Source organism: Zingiber officinale, chromosome 7A, assembly GCF_018446385.1.
Source record: "Zingiber officinale cultivar Zhangliang chromosome 7A, Zo_v1.1, whole genome shotgun sequence".
NCBI lineage: Eukaryota > Viridiplantae > Streptophyta > Magnoliopsida > Zingiberales > Zingiberaceae > Zingiber > Zingiber officinale.
The window spans coordinates 59,926,159-59,938,710 of record NC_055998.1 but is presented as its reverse complement, the minus strand read 5'-3'; the positions used below and the strand labels follow the sequence as shown (position 1 = coordinate 59,938,710).

The window sequence follows — 12,552 nt, the reverse complement described above, 5'->3', positions numbered from 1 at the left end:
TTCAATATTTTAGATGCCATGAAGCACCCAAGAGAAGATCATTTTATTCTTAGTGTGGATATCTTGTAGGAGTTGGCCAGCATGGATTTCTGTTATGATATTGGTACATTTCTAGATATTTCTAGTGTTGGTGAGTATGAAGAATGTTCTTGTGGATTATTTTTAGATGAGAGAGATGATTTATACGTAGGGGATTGCCGTATTATGAATTACAACATCACACATAAAATCATATTGGGGTAGAGGACCATAACCATGCGCCATGTCATATATATTCACAATATCCTTATGACATAAAATTTACTATGATTTTAACAAAGAGTTATGAGTCGCAATGCCACGACAGTCTCGTTAGCTAGTTAGCGAGCGGGGGTCAAGGGGGCAGCGCCCCTTACCAGGGTGAGGGGGTAGCGTCCCCGAAGTAAAATTATTTTGCATACTCATTGTATGAGTTGCTGCCATGTCCAAGACCCTAATGCCCATAATACTAACTATGTTTTGTTCCCAACAAAACACTTTTGGCCGAGACCTTATTAGTCACAATACCAGCTATGTTTCATTTCCAACAAAACACCTTTTAGCCGAGACTTATAATTTGGTTGAGACTTAGTTTGGCCAAGACCATTTTGTTCACAAAAACTTTGTTTTGGTCCCAACAAAACATAGACTCATAATTATGAAAATCATAGTAAACATCTCATGAAATTTCTATATCACATATAAAATCTAACAACATAGTATACGCCTTCACAAGTGGCTCTGATACCATTGTAAGGATCTAGCGTGCTAAATATGCAAAAAAGTGTAGTGGAAAATTTGATAGATCCTTTCCAGAAGATTCATGCAAAGGAGAAAAATAATCATATACTAAGTTTGATGAGAGTTATACCTTTGCTGCGTATCCTTCGCAATCCCAGCAGTAATGTTTCTTTCGATGTAGATCTCAGCGCGATCAAGTGGCCGCACCTCTATGGTATCCACACGAACAAGCCTTCGTTTATCTCACAAACTCATGAAGTGGCGAAGAAAACCACCTAAGGTTGTGCTAGAAACCAAGAAAGGTGGTTCGGTGGAGGAAAGAAGAAGAGAGGAAGATGAGAAGACCAAATGAACACCTCTTGTTCATTGGCCTAAATTCACCTTTTGTACCCCCAATGGAATACCAAAAGTCCCTTTTGCCTTTTGCTCTTCCTTCATGAATGACTCTTAGTCATCTTTCATGAAGAGCCTTTTCATCTTCTATGAAAAACCTTTTTGTCTTCTTTTACATGATCAATTCAAAAGTGATCTTTCCTCTTCCTTGGTGAATTCGAGTTCACCCAATGAGTCTAACTCATTGGACCTCATCAATCCAAATCGACTCCATGAATCTAATTGATTGCAAGATTGGCTCTTAGGGCTAATACTAACATCAATGAAAACCTTCAACTCTTTGATCATGACTTCGTGATTAGAGTGTTGCTGGCAAAATTTATCATTAGCTTCAGATTGAGTTGCAATGAATTACTCTATAATTTTCTTTAGGTTTGATTTTTATGGTTGAGCCTCTGAATTTTGCCTATCTTGGCTTGTGACTTACCCTTGATTGGTTTGATAAGAAAAGTTAGGGTGATTTCTCCATCCTGGGTTGTAGGTATTGAAAAAGGGATTGTTTGTCATTTGGTTGAAATTGTTGATTGCATCTACAGGCTCCACTTGATTGCCCTACATGGATGTCAACACTGAACAATTTTCCCTATTATTCTCAGATTGTCCACAAACTTTGCAAGAAGTAACAATAACATTTGAAGGATTCATATTCATTGTATCAAGTCACTTGCTCATTGCATCTAAACGAGCCGCCATCAAATCCACTTGATTCACTTGATGAATTCCTTGGGCTTGCATTGAAGTACTCCTCTCATTGGCCCATTGATGATTGTTAAAGACTACACTCTCTATAATCTCCTCGGCCTCCTCTAGTGTCTTGTTCATTATAGCTCCTCCAACAACTGAGTCCAAAGACACTTTTGCAAGGTACGAGATCCCATTGTAGAAGGTATGTATAACCAACCTGTAACGCCCCGCCCCTCCTGCTAAGGCCACAGGGGTTACTTTACCATACTTACTTATTACAGCGGAAGTCTTATTCATAACATTTTATAACCTTTTCATGGCTTTAAAATTCACCATGACTAATCATCTAATCACATAAACCACATAGCATACTTAATATTGTTTTCAAGTCATGATACTCAACACAAAGTAAAATGTCATGAAGTTATAAAGTAAATGACATAAAACTAGGCATAATTCTTATTTAGTGGAAGCAGGTATTTTCTTTATCCTTAGCCAGATCACTGCCACACATGTCCTTCTAGCCCCTCCTGCTGCTCCCCTAGTTCATCCATCCCTTGCCCTTATCTGTAGTACAAAAAAGTAAGCTGTGAGCACTCATGGCTCAGTAAGTTCCTTTCCTACTCACAAAAACCGTATAGCATATTAAAACACAAGTCATATCACATGTAGATAATTTCTTCATATCATGTAGCATATCATGGCATAATCACAACATAATCATCATACATGTCATAAGCATCATCATAAACATCATGGCATAAACATAAGGTATCATGGCATAGCATAACATAAACATCATACATATCATAAGCATCATCATAACCATCATGGCATAAACATAAGGTATCATGGCATAGCATAACATGATCATCAAATGCACCTTGACATATCATAACGTTATCATAAGTATCATGGCATAATCATAAGGTATATGCAAGGTGTATTCTTAAACATGCATCATGAAAACATATGCAACATGTCTTTTGAAAACTATTAACATACATACTTAAACATAATCTCAACATAAGAGGGGATCCCGGCTTGTACCACGTACATAAATGCGCACGTCCTAGTAGGTCCAAGGTAGCAAGTCTTGAACCCTACAAGGCATACATATACTAGGCCCGTTTCTTAGTCCATCGACCTAGGGGCACTTAGGAGCCCATCCCTAATGAGGCCCGTTTCTTAGTCCATCGACCCCGGGGCACTTATGGAGCCCACCCTTGGTACAAGCCTTAAAAGTAAAATAGCATGTCATATCTACATAGTCCATATCACTCATGTCATATTCATGTCATGAAGAGTGCTCTTGATCCCACTTATAGGGAAGCAACTCTTTAGGCATAGCTTAAAGCATGTATATTTGAGCACACAGCATATCATGAACTTGAGCACACAGCATATCATGATCACATGCATAATTAAGCACACAACCTATCATGAATTTGAGCACACAGCATATCATGAATTTGAGCACACAATATATCATGAGTTTAGGCACATAGCATATCATGAATTTGAGCACATATCATATCATGAGTTTAAGCACATAGTATATCATGAATTTGAGCAAACAGCATATCATGAAGTTAAGCACATAGCATATCATGAAATTGAGCACACAGCATATCATGAACTTAAGCACATAGCATATCATGAAATTAAGCACACAGCATATCATGAAATTAAGCTCCTAGTATATCATGAATAGGACCTAACATAACAAATAAACATCACAGCATGTCATACTCTTATTATATCATAAAGCATTGCATGTGAAGTTCATGGAAAGAACATAATTAGGTCTCTAACCTTAGTAACAAGTGGTGGCCGAAACATGTAGAGATGGCTTAGGTTAGCGAGCAACAAAAGAGCATGTGAACCCTAAACATTTAACATTTCTTAGAACATAAGGAACATCTTAAGCATGTTTGGTATAGGTTCCAAGCTTTCTAGGTTCTTTTTCATATCATGGACGAAACCCATTAAGCCTCATTTTTGGGTTATAAGCAACATACAAGCATGAAAAACCCTAACAATGGCCACATCATATTTCATAAGAACAACTTGAGCATGTTTGATTTTGGTTCCAAGTTCTCTAAGCCTTTAACCCTAACATGGACGAAACTGTAGCAACATGTTTCTAGGTTACAAGTAACATGAAAAGGTTGAACTTCATACCAATATCTCAGTACATATCATGAGAAGCACCATAAGTACTCTTAGTCTAAGTTTCAAGCTTCTCAAGCCCTTTAACCTAATGTGGCCGAACCTTTGTAAGCATGGGGATTAGGTTTCTAGTGGCATAAGACCATGAAGACCATAAGAACTTTCTTAGTATTCATTACAAGGAATAACATGGACCACTTAGTTTAGAATTTAAGCATCCTAGGTCTTAAAAGCAAGTGTGGCCGAGAGTTATAGAGCAAGAATTCAAGTTTCTATGCCCTTCTAGGGCTCAAGCCTCAACATGGCCGAATCATCATATGCATAAAAATATAGTTCAACTTAACATAAGATCATGACATAACATATTAGCTTCATATCTTGTCTTATGAGAATCATAGCATGCTTAGGTTTGGGTTTTAAGCCCTTCTAGGCCCTCAACTCTATCATGGCCGAATGTTCATGAAGATGAAAATCAAGTTCAAATCAACATACAAGTGGAAAGAAAACATTAATAACACCTTTTACCCTAAGGTACATATCATAAGGACAAGAGAGCGTGATTGATTTAGGTTTAAAGCTCTCCTAGTTCTTTTGTTCTTGCTTGGCCAAAAATCTAAGTTCATAAACTTATGTTCTAACCAACATTCTAGCATGAAAATATTAGTTTAGTCCCCTTACCATAAGATACATATCATAGCAACCATCATGAACATACCTAGTTGGTTTTTTTTCAAGGTTCTTTAAACCTTTCTTTTTTGCTTTGGCCGAAACCCTCTTGAAACAAACATAGGTTTTTAAGCAATATATTTACATGACAATCATTTAGCTATTGTACCACAGGTGAGGGGAACTTACATCCTTTCGCTTGTGGTTTTTCTTAAGGAGAAAAATATCCTAGGAGCCAAGGAAGGAGATAGCTTCTTCTTCTTGTACCTCTTCTTGTTTTTTTTGCTTGGAAAGGATAGGTCTTGTAGGTGTCCTCTCTAGATTTACCTTTCTTAAATAGGAACTGAGCTTAGTGTTCGGATCAAGGAGATGGGGGAGTCCTTGGTCTCGGTGGAGAAAGGAAAAGGAGGAAGGAGGAGGAAGAAGGAGAAAATGAGAGATTTCCTTTCTTATTTTCCATTTATTCACCATGAGGGGAATTTATGCCTTCATTAATTCCCTCTCTTAACTCTCCCATGTCTCTTCTCTTAATTCTCACGAAAATGAGAAGAGGGAAAGGTGAGGAAGGCAACTTGCCTTCTTCTTGTTCCTTCTCTTAACCAAGAGGAAGAAGAGGTAAGAAATTTGGTTTTCTCTTGCTCTTTGCTTTATTTTTTCTTCTCTCCTTTAACTACCATTTTTTATTCCTTCCTATCCATATGTCACTCATTATCCTAGTGGTGATTATGTCATTAGTCTTCCTCCATTATTTGTGGGAGGTTCAAGGTTCAATCCTTGGCCTCCACCTCTTACCATTTATTTTTATTTTGTTTCTTAGTCTTCTTTTTTCTCTTATTCTTTCTATTTATTTCCATGCTCTAATGAAAATAATACTCATGTACTTATAAAAATTCGTGGGTGTTACACAACCATCTTTCAAGCCCATGGTAGGGGCATTGTTGTAAAAGACTCTTGTAGTGATCTCATGCTTCAAATAGAGATTCCCCATCCTTTTAAATGAAATTAGTGATTAAATATGAGCTATTTTGCTTGGAGGATAAAATTTGCTCAAAAACTTCAACATACACTAATCCCATGTGGAAATGTATTCCCGGGGAAGTGATTAAAGCCATAACTTGACTCTGTCCCTCAATGAAAAAGAGAACAGCATAAGTTGAATGATGTTGAGTGATCTAAAGAGATAGAAAAGGTGCTCACAACCTATACACTAGAACAAGAATCCATGGATTAAGGAGCATAATATAATTTACCTACCCTGGACCCACTATCATTGATCTGATTCATAAAACCTATGAATGAAGCTGATGAGAGCCATACCTACTAATCATTAATCACCCTCCATAGTTAGAGGAGTTCTCTTACCTCTACTCGAGATCTTAACCATTAGATGAGCTTCTGGTTTACTTTCGATATAGTTGGTCTCGCCGATCACTATCTCCAGTAACTCACCTTTGACTTTTATGTGTACTTTCACTCTAACTTGTCTAGATCATAAGAATCCTCCCCTCGCTCTTGGAAGCACCTAAGCTAGGCCCTTGCACTCCCAAAGGTCACCTATTCATGGGCCCTCATTAATCTAGCCCAGTTAGAGTCTACCCTTCACGATTCTACTTCGCCACTCGTACCATACTCTCCACTAGCACTACTTGTGGGACAATCAAAGCTAATTGTCTTGATATTCCAATGATTATAGGGAATCAATTTTGCTTTAGGGCTCCTCTCAAGTTGGTCGCATCATTCATGGGCTTTCTTGTCTTCGAAGGAGGTGCTAGGGATAAGTAATGCTATTTGAGTTTTTATGGACGATTCATCAATGGTTGATAGGGCTCATGCCGAGGAGAGAGGAAGTCGTGCCTCGCTCTGATGTCTCTGACATCTATCAATTATATATTAAGATAGCCATCTCGCCTTGTATCCAAGCTATGAAGAACTATTGGATGGATTGATCGCCGCTTTTCTCACTCCACTATTGGATCGCTTCTATTGGCCTCTTTCTGGTTCTCTTCTCTTTTGTTCTTAATAAATAATAAAATTATTCTAAGAATTATCCTGATAATTATAATAGAATTATTCTAATAATTATAATAGAATTATTTTAATAGTTCTAATACTAAATTGATTTGATTTGGTGATTTGATCCGGTCAATCCTAGTGATTCTCTTTTACCCCCGACGAACTTAACGGGAGATCTTGGACGTTAAGTTTGCTTGTTAACTTGTTGAAATTTTGTCTAGATAATGACTTAATAAAGATATCAACAATTTGATCTTCAACAGAAATATAAGAGACGGATAATTGAACAGTTGTCACACATTCACAAACAAAATAAAAATCAATTTTCACATATTTTATACAAGCATGAAAGACATGATTAGCTGTAAGATATGTTATTCCAATATTGTTGCACCAAATTTTGGTGTAGTATTTGATGCAAGAGGAAGTTCGGAAAGAAGTAATTGAATCCAAATAATTTTAAACGTTGTATTAGCTATAGCTTTATATTCAGCCTCAATGCTTGAACGAGATACCTGGTTACTTTTTCAAATTCCATGAGATAAGATTTCTTCCAAGAAATATTGCATATCCACTTGTAGATTGTCTGTCTTCAGGAGATCTTACCCAATTCGCATCACTATATGCATGTACTCTTGAGATGATTGATGATGCAAAATAACACCTTTGAGATAGCGAAGTATTCTTTTTACATTATCCCAGTTTTGCTCAATTGGAGAATGCATAAATTAACAAGCACAATTTACTGCAAAGGTAATATCAGGCCGTGTGATAGTGACATATTGTAAAGCTCTAACAATGCTTTGATAAATCTGTGGATCGGAAAAAGTAGGAGAGGATGAAGTAGTAGGCTTGTTTATAGAAATTGATGTAGAAACTGGATGTGCTCTTTGGAGAAGCCTTTGGAGAAGCCTAGTAATGTATTTGCTTTGAGAGAGAAAATAGTCTTTCTCATGTGGAATAAGTTTAATACTAAGAAAAAATGAGCATTACCCAAATCTCGAGTAGGAAATTCTTGATTAAGAAGACTTAATAAATGAAGACTTAATAAAATTATGATACCCTTGTGATCATTGCCAGTTATTAGGGTGTCATCCACAAAAATAAGAAAAAAATATCATAACCCCATCATTATATTTGTGGAATAAAGATGAGTCAGTCTTTGAACTAGAAAACCCTTGAGCTTGTAACCAATTAGATAATCGATGAAACCATGCACGAGGAGCTTGTCGAAAACCATATAAGGATTTCTTGAGTCGACAAACATGAGATGGAAATTGTGGATGAATGAACTCAAGAAGTTGTTCCATAAATAGAGTTTCATCAAGATGACCATGAAGAAATGCTTTTAAAATGTCTAATTGTTATATAGGCCAATTAGAACTAATAGCTACTGATAATAAAAGTTTGACAAATGTAATTTTGATGAGTAGGCTAAAAGTGTCATTGAAGTCAATACCTGTCTATTAACTAAATCCTTTGGCTACAAGTTGAGATTTATGTCGTTCAAGAGAACCATCAGCTTGATGCTTAAGATGGAATACCCATTTAGAGCCCACAACATTCATGGAGGCAGATTGTGGAACTAGGCTCCATGTTCCATTAGGAAGAAGTGCATCAAATTTTGTAGCCATTGCACTATGCCAAATTGGATCCTTATTTGCTTGTGTAAAACAAGTTGGTTCAATAGATTTTGAAGAGATCATTAGAGCTCCTGAAAGGGGATGTCAAGTTGCCATTAGTGGACAATGTGCATAAATGCCACTTAATGGAAGCATGAGACAAGGAGCATTATCATCTGAATCACTTGTTGATGACGACGAGAAAGTAGACTGACATGGTGATTTAGATGATGGACTTGCATTATCTTCGACTAGTGAAGCTTCAGTTATTGGCTCAACAACTTGAGGTGATTCTGATGGTATATAGAAGTTATTAGAGAGTTCCAGAGCAGGACCTAGGATGCTGTCACTTCTGACAATAGTAGGTGGCATTAAGAAGGTGCCACCTGTATCTGGAGGAGAGATCAAAGAAGCCACTAAAAAAGAGAATAGAGATTCATGAAAAATAACATGTCGTGAAATATAAATTCATCCTGTTGGTATATGCAAGCAACAATAACCATGGTGTAACTTACTATAACTAAGGAAAACACATTGTAGTGAACGAGAGTCAAGTTTGAATTTAGAGTAGGGGCGTAACCATGAATAACATGCGTAACCAAAAATTTGGAGGAAAATATCATCAAGAGTTTGATTATAAAGTTTTTCAAAAGGACATTTATGATTGAACAATGGAATAGGAAGTCAATTTATGAGATATACGACAGTGCTGACAGATTCATCCTAAAATTTATACAGAACTAAGACATGATAAAGAAGAGCTAAGGTAGTTTCAACTATATATCTATGTTTTTTCTCAGCAGAGCCATTTTATTCTGGAGTCTGAGGACAAGGGACTTGATGAACAATTCCACAAGATAACGATGGAGAGCTTGATATTTGTCTCCCCAATCAGAATGAAAAGAGAGTATTTTATAATTAATATATCGTTCAACTTGATTTTGAAAATTATAGAATATATTTAATAAATCATATTTTCTTCTCATAGGATAAAGCCAAATATAGTTACTAAAATAATCAATGAAAGTAACATAATATTGGAAACTTTGGTTAGATAAAATAGGTGTAGAGCCCCAAACATCTGAATGAATTATTTCAAGTGAAAAATTAGAAACATGATTGGATGAAGAGAAAGGTAGCTTATGACTTTTAGATTCCATGCATGCCCTACATGAATGAGATGAAGGAGGTAAAGGAAGTTGGTAAACCATACCTATTGATGATTGACTGAACAACGTAAAGAGAAGGATAATGAAGGTGAGCATGCCAAGCTGGTTTATTTGTACATTTATCAACAAAAGCTTTGATTGAAGAACTTTGAAGATAGTAGAGGTCAGTTTTTATTCTCCCAAAAAACACAATAGTATTAATTCCTCTATCTTTTATAAGATAATGATTATGATGAAACTAAAAAATGACATTGTTATCAAGATAAAACTGACATGTACAGAGTAAATTTTTAGTAATAGATGGAACATAAAAGACATTGCACATGTGAAAATTATGATTGGATAAATAAATGTTACAAAATTTACAATTTGCAAACCTAAACCATCGCATATTTGAACCATATTTGAGCCATAATATGACATTACATCTGTAAGGATATTATAATATGATGTGACATGATGAGTTGCTCTAGTATCAATCTACCAATCAGTAGATGAAAACTCTAGGGTTTTACCATGAGAAGGCACAGATGAGAGGACTTTAGGATAAACTTACGAAGCAGGTAGTTGTCTTGAAGCTACAGGACCTTCAATGAAATTTGAGTCAAATCATTTACGACATTGAATACTGATGATGTGTTAAATTGGTGTTATATTTCTTTTCAAATTGATGGATATTAGGGTTTATTAGGCTCAAGTAATTGACTTTGGAGTTAGGTTTTGCTTTTCAAAATGTATCTGGAATAAATTTAATTCTATACTTCTTATTCGCAATTTGTGCCTTGCATAATTTTTGTTAATCTTGGTTGTAGGTGAAGATGTGGGTTCATTGCTCATGCTTGGAGGCACTCAAGTTAGTTAGCTTGAACATGGATTCGACTCGCGCTAATGCACTGTTGAACTTGGTCAATCAAACCAGCTGTTGTTGCACCTGAACGGGACCAAAGCACTAACCCGAACCAACTCAAGCTACTGGAATCAAACCGGTCCGCAGCTGATGCTTAAAAACCCAGAATGGCACGATGAACAATGGCTTGCGCTACTATTCATCGTGCCAATTCCTCATCCATCACGATCGGTAGCGGCGCAGGTCCCGTTCGCATCCCAGATTGGGGATCTCTTGCTCATCTTCTACCGACAGTTGTGTCTACCGACGTTTAAATCACGACAAACAGTTGCGATCGAGGGTGTTTTCCTAGATCGCTATTTTCCACTTCTGCGATCCGTGAGAAGCCACAAATCGAGGGTGTTTCCTAGATCTGTGGATTCCTTCCATCTGTGATGAGTTGGAGTTTTCCTGAAGCTTCGGTGCCCATTCCATAGCCATTCTTCCGAGCTATTGTTGAATCGGTCCGATCACTCGATTTCAGCATCGCAGCTCGATCCCTGCTCTATTCCTCATGATTCTAGGTCGTAAGCTTGAAGGGCGATCCCAGGAGCTTCGCACACCTTGACAACGTACGGGAGAGACTGCTAGAACCGGTGGAGAGCTCGACGGGTGTTCTCAACAGCTCCTCTGCTTGCAACAAAGAGAAGTGCACAGATTTGTGATTTGGAGTTGTGAACATTTTCTTCTTAACCTAGATCTAGATTAGTTGTTATAGATCAATTGTTCCTTCAATTTCTGATTGCACGAATACACCCCCATGCTAGTTTTTAGTTTGGATTTGATGCATTGTTAGATTTTGTTTAACTTTGTTTCATGATTTACAATTCTGCATTTAGGTTGCAGATTCGAATAAGTTTCAAGATCTAGGTTTATTTCTAACTGTTAGTGCAACTTAGAACTGGGTTTAATTGTTTTAGTTGAATTTTCAATAATGGATTTGAGTTGGTAATTGAATAGATAGTTTGATAGTTGAATTCTACATCATCGCTTCAGTGTTTGATCCTTGTTTGTTAGCTGAATTCGTTCAAATCAGATTCAATGGCTAGAGTTTTGAAATAAGTTCGTATTAAATACTCAATTGATTGAAACATTAGTTTAATTCTTATTCTTCTAGGTTTTATTTAGTTTGGTTTAATGATTGATGAAAAATAGAATTTATTTATGGTTCAGATGGAGTTCAATAATTGATTATGAGTCAGAGTTTTAGGGACATTTGATTAAACTACTTTGTTCTTTGGTAACCTAATAAGAGATTATATTCTAATTAGAGCTCATTTACTAGTTATCCTCGGAAAACACGACTTGAGACTCCATACTACATCTCTTATCTTAAGTATTGAAACGTTCCAATTTTAATTAATTTGATGCACCACGTGACATGTAATATGGTTGACACCAAATTTTGGCGCCGTTGTCAGGGAAACATAACTAGTAGAATGTGTTTGATTTTAGATTGTGCATCTCTTTAGTTTCTTTGTTCTACATTTTCTTTGTTTTCATAAGATATCTACTTGAATGTTCAATTAAATTATTTTCATGACCAGATCTTCGGTAGATAAATTGTTTGAGTTAGATCCAGAGATTGAGAGAACCTTCAGAGCTTTGAGAATTCAAGAGAAAATTTCAGAAGAATCAGAAAGTGCATTGCTATCTTCAGATAATTCCATGGTTGATCATAATAGAACTATGAAGGTGCTTGCAGCTCCTGATGAGGCTTTTAAATATTCATGCATCATTTATCCAACTCTAGCTGGTGATTTTGAGCTGAGATCTGGGCTAATTCATTTGCTTTCGAAATATCAAGGATTATCTGGAGAAGACCCAAATAGACATTTGCATGAATTCCATGTCGTTTGCTCAACCATGAAGCCACAAGGAATTTCAGAAGAGGATATCAAGCTAAGGGCTTTTCCATTTTCACTTACTGGAGCAGCGAAAGATTGGTTGTATTATTTGCCACCAGGATTCATCACTTCTTGGGTTGATATGAAGAAGGCTTTTTTGGAGAAATTCTTTCCAGCTTCAAGAACTGCAACTATTAGGAAGAGCATCTGTGGGATTCAACAAGTGGTGGGAGAGACACTTTATAATTATTGGGAGAGATTCAAGAAACTATGTTCAAGTTGTCCTCAACACCGAATCAGTGAGCAGTTGCTAGTCCAATACTTCTATGAGGGTTTGTTAC

The 12,552-nt window shown here is 36.6% G+C and overlaps 1 non-coding gene across 1 annotated transcript; it reads left to right on the top strand.

Moving 5' to 3' along the window:
* Window positions 1–5,592: 5,592 nt before the first annotated feature.
* Window positions 5,593–5,696, top strand: LOC122003195. Its single transcript, XR_006117856.1, has one exon. It is a non-coding gene; the product is annotated as a small nucleolar RNA R71 (small nucleolar RNA).
* Window positions 5,697–12,552: the final 6,856 nt, after the last annotated feature.